The sequence below is a fragment of the Myxine glutinosa genome, chromosome 14, assembly GCF_964187855.1.
Source record: "Myxine glutinosa chromosome 14, kmMyxGlut1.1, whole genome shotgun sequence".
Taxonomy (NCBI): Eukaryota; Metazoa; Chordata; class Myxini; order Myxiniformes; family Myxinidae; genus Myxine; species Myxine glutinosa.
The window spans coordinates 59970194-59979841 of NC_136274.1; the positions used below are offsets into that span (position 1 = coordinate 59970194).

General features: G+C 39.3%; 1 protein-coding gene across 1 annotated transcript in view; it reads right to left on the reverse strand.

Moving 5' to 3' along the window:
- The window catches only part of LOC137439816 (uncharacterized), a 165478-nt gene extending 156634 nt beyond the window's left edge, over positions 1-8844 (reverse strand). The window contains exon 1 of the mRNA XM_078767982.1: positions 8705-8844. The gene's annotated coding sequence lies outside the window, so the exon portion shown is untranslated. The remainder of the gene's footprint in view (positions 1-8704) is intronic.
- Between the last annotated feature and the right edge of the window lie 804 nt (positions 8845-9648).

The window sequence follows — 9648 nt, forward strand, 5'->3', positions numbered from 1 at the left end:
ATCCGAATCCATATTCAGATCAGCACCAAAATCGAATCGAATCGTCCTTGTCACACATCCAACCGGTCCACCAAGATTTGTCCAAATCCGTCCACAACTTTTTGAGATATCCTACTATGTATAGTTTTTGGCCCGATCTCCTAATGGTGAAGAATCACTTTTAAAAATTCTAGTAGCCGGATCCGAATCCGGATCTTCACCAAATTCTAATCATTTCGTCCATGTCACATACGTTACATCTAGGCCAAATGCCGTCCAAATCCGTCAACAACTTTTTGACATATTTTGTTCACAAACGGACAGACAGGGGTGAAAACATAACCTCCATCCTCCTTTGGTGGCAGAGGTAATAAGCAAGATGAGATTCCAGGTATAATATTGGATATGTGGCATCGGCGTCATCGTCTCGTAAACATTTATCAAAAACTTGAGATAAATTGGTGTTTGAATTGCTTGACTTTGACTCAATCAGTAAAGATGGGGCCGGATCCTCTCCCTTCCTTGCCCTGTCAGTATAGCCAGCCCTCTGGTGTGGACGTTCATGATGATAAACCAAAACCGGGGCAAAGGATGAGGTTATATAGGGCGAAATCTCGTCCGCATCTTACTCCATACTCTGAATGATCGTTTTAAGGCCATTTTCCCCGCTAGAGCGGGGTTGGCCTTGCGGGCCCCATGACAATCATGGTTCCCTGTTTGAGGCAATGTTTTTATGGCCGGATGCCCTTCCTGACACCAACCCTTTTAGTCGCCTCTTACGACGCGCAGGGATACGGTGTACCTATTCTAAACCGGGGTACACACCGGGATCATTCATCCCAGCAAGCTGGTACTCAATTTGCCGACCTCGGAAGGATGACAGGCTGAGTCAACCCCCCTGGTGTTAAATTAGCGATCGACCGGGATTCGATCCCAGGATCCTAGGATCCCAAGCCAGCACCCTAACCACTAAGCCAACACCCGGCTCCATACTCTGTACTCTCTACTCTATACTCTATACTCCATATACTCTCTACTCCATACTCTATACTTCATAAAATAAATGCAAGAAAACTTTGACACAGGAAGAGCCACTCTCCATTAAGTTGATTTCTTTTTATGCCTCCACCCCGAAGGTGGCCGGAGGCGTTATGTTTTCGTGTTGTCCGTCCGTACGTCCGTCATACGGGCTAACCCTCTTTTTTCTCACCAACCACATGTCCGATTGAGACGAAACTTTCAGGGCAGGAGTGACACCCATGCAGAATGCTTTTATGATAATTGTGAGGTCATAGGTCACGTGGTATGGCAGCCATCTTGAATTAAACGCAAATAATTAAAAATTATTTCTCGGAAACCGCTGAATGGAAAATGTTGTAACTTGGCACATTGTCAAGTACTCCCAATGGGGAACAAAAGCATGATAATGATGACATCATAGGTAAAGTGGTACACCAGCCAAAAATGTTTTTGATCAAATTCCTTATCATAAAAATCTGAAATTGCATGCACATGTTCAATGACCCATTTGTATTGAAATATCACATTTATGACATCATAGGTCACATGGTTTGGCAGCCATATTGGATTTAACCTAAAACCTTTAAATAAATAAAAACTTCTCCCAAACCTCCAATCCGATTGACTCAAAACTTTACATGTGTCATTGACGAGGCATGGCGAATAAAAGATGATCACAAAAACATCATTGGTCACATGGTGTGGCAGACATATTCGATTGAAAGAAAATATAAAATAATGATGTCACTGAAGCCGCTTACTCCATCGATGCAAAATTTTACAAATACCATCTAACACCATTGTTACAAATCGTTTGAAAATGATGTCGTAGGTCATGTGGTTTGGCAGCCATATTGGATAGATAAACGAACCTTATCCGATCAACACGAAACTTCACAAACGTGATCCCCTACCAATACATATGCAGAGTGTACATTTTAAGGTCATACGTCACGTGGTGTGGCAGCCATATTAGCTTGAAAGCCGATATTTTTTTAAATCCCTTCTGAAACCGTTTCACCGTTCGATGTGAAACCTGTCATGGCTTGAAAACAGCTGAAGGGATTTAAATCAAACTTGTTTATTTTTACACACTTTTATTTAACTTCATCTGAACTTTGTTTGTTTGTCCCGTTTCAAATCTTTGAGCCGTTCGTTTTCTAGGTTCCATTCGTGCTATAGAGCTGAATTTTGGCCCACCGTCCTCTTTTCTGGTGCATTTTCATGTATCAAAATTTAATTAAAAAAATAAGAACAACAGGTTTAAAACTAAAAAAAAATAAAAGTGTGTAGCCCTAAAACATGTTTTTCATTTACTTGTTTTTTTAGGACAGCAAACGAGGTCATCTTCCCATTGTGGGCTATGAGGAGGCATATTGGTGATACAGTCGTATTGCTCTAGTTTGCTTTACTTCTGAGTAGTAATGCCATTCTTACCTTTACCCTAATGTCACTGAGTGATGTTGGTGTCTATATAACCAATATACTTATTCAATGTAACAAAATACCTTGGGACCTTAAGTCCTAAACCAAAATTTAGACGGGACAACTGACCCAAAGGACTGGGTGTGCCGACATGCAGAGCCCCTATGAGCACCATATTTTTCAGATGGGGTCCATTTTTTGCACACCGCTCCCTTCATATTCCATCTCCAGGCGCTGCATGATATCGTCGCCGGGCGATGAAGGAGGCCTGGCGATGACACGATGATGAAGGGAGTACTCAGTTTTCAGTCCGTTTGTTTGTTTGTTTGTCCAGGTGATATCTCATCCATCCTTTGAGCTAGGAATCTCAAATTTGGGCACAATAGTGAGCACGTGCTTTGGCAAAAACAGTATTTTTATATTTTTTTATTCATCAATGAATTGATTAATTCCTTAATTATTATCGATTAATTAAGCACTTATTTATTTTCTTTCTCATCTGGGCAATATCTCAGACACCATTTGAGCAAGGAAGCTGATATTTGGACATGACAATGACCAAGTTATTTTGGCTGTAAAGGGTATTTTTGATGTATTGATTAATCAATTAATGGATTTTTTTTCCCCATTAACCAAGTAATTAATTTTCAAAAAGTTAGATTCGGGTGAAGCAGTGGTGGTTTAGGCAATTGATTAAGAAATTAATTATATTACTATTATTATTTATTTATTTAATTATGCAATTAATCATTTAATCAATCAATTATTGAACACCGCTCCCTCCCAATTCCGTCTCCACGTGCTGCACTACGGCATTATTTATTTATTTGGCATCGGGGCGGTGTACTTTGAATGTAGCTCTACATGTTATTTTTATTTTTTTTTCCTTTTGAATTGACTCCACACAGGAACAAACCCATGACCAGAAAGCACAGAAGAGAACACTCTACCAACTCAGCGATCATACTGTCACACAGCCTTCAACACTCACAATTCCATGGAGGACTCCCATCTGAGTACTAACCAGACTATTCTAATAGAATTAAGCTAATTCTACCAAACATGTCAACATTTCAATGATGTCAAGAGCTCAAAGACCAACAAAGCTAGAACATAGAGTTATGAATAATCTTTCAAAATCTAAGCAAAACAGAGCACCATATACATGGATGGGTATGTCCTAGACTCCTAAGGGTATTTGTTTTGAAAATTTTTGAAATTTCTTTTTTTATTTTTTTTTTAACTTAAATCTTCAACCTAAATTGATTATAAAAATGTAATATCACAAACACTACAAATACATTTGTGCAAAATAATTGTTTGTATTATGATTGGTGTAAATCATGACAACACAGCAACTCAGGTACAGTCATTATCCTCAGCTAAAACAAGCCCGCTCCTCTGTAACGACGCTTGGTGAGGCGAGCGCAGCGAGTCGATATATATATATATATACATATATATATATACATACTGTGTATATATATATATATACTGTGTATATATATATATACTGTGTATATATATATATACTGTGTATATATATATATACTGTGTATATATATATATACTGTGTATATATATATATATATATATATATATATATATATATATACTATATATATATATACTATATATATATATATATATATATATATATATATATATATATATATATATATATATATATATATATACTATATATATATATATATATATATATATATATATATATATATATATATATATATATATATATATATATATATACATATATATATATATATATACTATATATACATATATATATATATATATACTATATATATATATACATACATATATATATATATACATATATATATATATATATACTATATATATATATATATATATATATATATATATATATATATATATATATATATATATATATATATATATATATATATATATATATATATATATATATATATATATATATATATATATATATATATATATATATATATATATATATATATATATATATACTATATATATATATATATATATACTATATATATATATATATTATATATATATATATATATATATATATATATATATATTATATATATATATATATATATATATATATGTATTGGTATTGCGTTGCGTTGCCCTGATGAAGCCCCATCAAGGGCGAAACCAGGTCGGTAACTGTGAGTTTTGCATGCACTTGTGATAGTATCTGAATTTATAATCCGTAATGACGCACTGCTAGATGGTTCCTCTGGAGCTTTGCAGGCAATGCGGACATGCATGGCGATGACGTCATGCTGTCCGCTCATTAGGTTGGAGAACCAGATTACAGATACCATTATTAGTAACTCCCAACCGCAACCAGGTCGACTCCATATGATGAGTGGATACCAGAGATAACGTTACCGTGTGGCAGGCGGTGCTTATCGCTCCCAGCAAGGTGCAGCAGCAGCTGTATGGGACACCTTGCTGGCGGTTCTCCACTGATGATATGGGGGTCGCATAGTGACTGATATATATATATATATAAATATATATATATATATATCAAACACAGTTTGTGTGTGTGTGTGTGTGTGTGTGTGTGTGTGTGTGTGTGTGTGTGTGTGTGTGTGTGTGTGTGTAATGTTACCGATAGACTCCTAAACGGAGAGGCTTACGTGCTTGATATTTGACATAGACATGGCCATTGAGCGTGGGACGAACATGGCCGAACTCAAAATATTTGACGATCCATATTTTTTATTCATATTTACCTCAGCGCATTTCAGCGCACGGAATCAACGGAATCAGAGCAGGTGGGCGCTGATTCGCTCAGAGCGATCACGTGATGACGCTATGAACGCTATGACGCTATGAACGATATGATGCTATGAACGATATGACGCTATGACGCTATGAAAAAAAAAATCGCTATGACGCTTTGAAACGCTATGACGCTATGACCGCTATGACGCTATGAAAAAAAAAATCGTTATGACGCTATGAAACACTATGACGCTATGAACGATATGACGCTATGAACGCTATGACGCTATGACGCTATGAAAAAAAAAATCGCTATGGCGCTATGAAATGCTATGAACGATATGACGCTATGAACGCTATGAAAAAAAAATCGCTATGACGCTATGAAACGCTATGAACGCTATGACAAAAAAAATCGCTCGCTTTGCCATGGGGCTCGCTCCCCCCCCCCCCCCCGTTCCCCTTCCCTCCCCCTCCCCTCCCCCGCCCCTCCCCCCCCGCCCCTCCCCCTCCACTCCCACGCCCGGCAATGCCGGGTACTTCTGCTAGTATATATATACAGGGTGCTTCAAAAAAAAATGTTAACACTTATATTGGACTATCATCTCATATGCACATTATATGAAGGTTAACATTTTTTGAAGCACCCTGTATGTTAACATATGCATAGTTTGTGTGTTTGCACAGATCTCTGTCTACCTTCATGAGGACGATTTGAGTCGGGTTTTAAAGACCAATCTTTTAACACGAATGTGTGTTCACTACAGCCTATTACAGCCTATTTTTTTTAGGACAAAACAAACTCTAAAAAACATTTTCCATAAAAGAGTAATTGGAATTGTAGACTGTGGCTTGCAAACCAAGCCTCAAGGGCGATGTACAGAAGCGTTTTTCTTAATAACAATAAATACAAGGCTCAGGGAGGTGAAATTCCCAACACGTCGTGTGCAACGCGCACAGAGTAAAACGAGTGTTCATTTACATACGTATGATGTCCAATAAATAAAAAATATATAAACACCTGACCGAGGCTTCAGACTTTGGCACCCTTGCACTTTTTTCAAATAACTCACAATTTAATCTAAAAAATAAGTTGAAATTGCCAAAGTATTTGGTCTCCATAATTCTTTATTTCACTGTTAATATTACAGAACCTTTGTTTTTGATTCAGAACTTAATATGTCCTTTTAAATCAGAAAATAAAAAGAAATGGCATTGACAAAATTATTGACACCCTGGACTTAATATTTGGTAGCATAGCCTTTGGACAAAATAACTGTGTCAAGTGCTTCCTGTAGCCATGAATGAGCTTCCTACAACTCTCTACTGGCAGTTTGGCCCACTCTTCTTGTGCAAACTGCTCCAGTTCTCCCAGATTTGAAGGGTGCCTTCTCCCAAATGCTGTTTTCAGATCTCCCCACAGGTGTTCAATGGAATTTAGATCTGGACTAATTACTGGCCACTTCAGAACAGTCCAGCGTTTTGTTTTTAACCATTCCTGGGTGCTTTTTGAAGTGTGTTTGGGGTCATTGTCCTGCTGCAAGACCTATGACATTCGATAGAGACCCAGCTTTCTGATACTGGGTTGAACATTGTGCTCCAAAATGCCTTGGTAATCTCCTGATTTCATGATGCCATGCACACATTCAAGGCACCCAGTGCCAGAGGCAGCACAGCAACCCCAAAACATCACTGAACCTCCTCCATGTTTGACTGTAGGGAAGGTGTTCTTTTATTTGAAGGCTTCATTTTGTTTTCTGTAAACATAGAGATGATGTGCTTTATTTTGTCTCATCTCTCCACAGGACATTCATTCTCCTAGAAGGATTTTGGCTTGTTCATGTGTGTTTTGCCAATCTCCAGTCGGGCTTTCTTATGACTCACTCTCTCAGCAGTGGGGTCCTCCTGGGTCTCCTACCCAAGAACCCCTTTCATTGAGTTGGCGACGGATGGTGTGAGTTGAAACTGTCGTACCTTGTGTCTGAAGGTCAGCTTGAATCTGTTTGGCAGTTGATCGAGGTGCTTTCTCCACCATTTGAACAATCCTTCGCTGCAATCTTCGATCAAGCTTTCTCTTGCGGCCACGTCCAGGGAGGTTGGCTACAGTGCCATGGGCTTAAACTTCCTGAAAACATTGCATATCGTGGACACAGAAACATCAAGATCTCTGGAGATGGACTTGTAGGCTTGAGATTGTCCATGCTTGGCCACAATCTTGTGTCTGACCTGGTCAGCAATTCTCTGGCTTTCTTTCTTCATTGCAGTACACACAGTGACACAAAACAGCAGAATGACTCCTTTTCTCTGTTCAAACTGGTTGAATGAGTGATTTGTATATTGCAGGCATCTGCAACTCACCACAGGTGAGTTCAATTCCAAAGTAAAGAGAATCACCTGCTTGAAATCTAATTATGTTTAACAACTTCTCAAAGGTGCCAATAATATTGTCCAGGCCATTTTAGGATTTCTGTGTGGAATAAGCTAAGATTTAGTAATTTTTTCAGCTTTTTTTGTTTAGTTCCACTGCAAACCAAAGAAATACACATGTGGATACCAAAGGATTTTTTTATTTCAAGTTTTCTGGAAGAAATGGTGCATTATTTGAAAAAAGTGCAAGGGTGCCACTATTTTTAGCCACGACTGCATGTATATATTCATATGTATATATTCGTATCGGAATGGAAGGGGGATTTATAAGAGTTTGAATAACATTCTGGGTATAAACTTTTGTTTTGGATCAACATTGAGAAACAGTATAAGCGACTCCTCGGACCAACCATAGCAGATTTATTTGTATTCCCTCTGCGAATTTATTCCATCTATAGCTATGTTGTGGTCATCTAAGGAATCACTGAAAGTAATTGCAAAAAAGTACCTCAAACTTCTGTACACAAGCACTGATGATTGATTTTAACCAAGGATTTGTGTGTTGGTCGAGGAACTTCAGTATTAAATCTCAGCAGGCTATGCGATGCACATCGATCTCATAGTGTCAGAAATCAACAACACTAGTTGTGAATTCTAAAAATTCCAAGCCCAGCAGCTATACCCCATCTTGTACTTCTCGCAAGAAGTACATTTCACATGGCTTCGTTCAAACCTCGTATGAAACTCTTCAGACACTCGATCTCGCCAAATGTGTGAACAGCAGGAGGTGCCTTGGAAGGTTTACAAACAGGATAGCCCACTTGCATTCTGTAGCCTCTGCCAATATGCGCAAGCAATATGATTGAAGCTATGGGATCTTTCTACTCTCTGACATCACATGATGGCCTCACATTTGTCTTCATATCTTTGAAATGCATTGGACACATCCTCTTTTGCACATGCTGGTTCCTCCACTGAGCAATCTATACTCTGCACAAACATCTTTTAGGACGTGAGGTGCTGAAGAAATGCCCATCGATAATTTCGCGTTTAAATGCAACTTCAGCTCTGACATTTACGAGGTAAGATGATGAAAACGCATGACAATCAGATGACAAACCAGCTGGATATATTTACTCACCCGCCGCTTGTTGCCTTCTCTCTCGGATGAGGTCCCAAGTCGCGGAGCTCTCGCGCCTTGATGAGCGGGCGACGCGTGTCCGCAGTCGCAGCTCGCCCTCTCCTCCTCGAACAGATCTGTGTGCTCGCCTTGCCTCTCGATGCCTTCTGCGCCCAGGAGTCCGGGTGGAGGGACTGAGAAATCCAGCCTTTCATTCCTGGAGGAAAGCCTCGAGACCAATCAGCATCGTTGGGCCATTTGGCGGCGGGCCCTCCAGTCATCTCTTTGCCAAATGTCCCTTGCAAAGGGAAGGAAAGGGGATGGAGCAGGTGGGGAGGGCTGGTGAGGGTGGGGGTCATCGTTTTTGATCATTTTTCGATCCTCAACGCCTGAATTCTCTCTCTCAATTCCTTGCTCTCACTGCAAGCCCTTTTTCTCAACCCCATACAGAGTACACATGCCAAATTGCCCATACAAAATTACCAGTACCCCCTTGCCCACACCCTACCCCCAATCCTATTCCCCCTCCCTGCTGACCCACTCAATGACGCCTTAATGAACGTTTATGTGCAGCACGACCTGCTCAGACACGAGCGTATTGTCCTGTATCCTGCGCCAAAACCGCCTCAATTTACTGAACGTGGCACTTTGCAAGCTTGGGATTTTGGAAGAAAAAACACGAATGAGTTACAGACGTCTGCATTTCGGGGTTTTTTTTCACCACTGCCAGCAGGTTGTGAACAGACAAGGAGTTATATCGAAAATCTCAAACGGCAGCTCGTATTTTAACGCGCGCGTCCCTGACGGCCACAACCGGCGCTTTCACGTAAATGTGTCACCTTTGTGACGCGTGCGACACGCTTTTGCAAAATGATTTCTCAACAGAAATCATTTTTGCGATGTTGCAAAAGGAAGGGAAGCTGGTTTCGTCTAATTTTCTGCCCACAAGAAAATCTTTCAAAAAA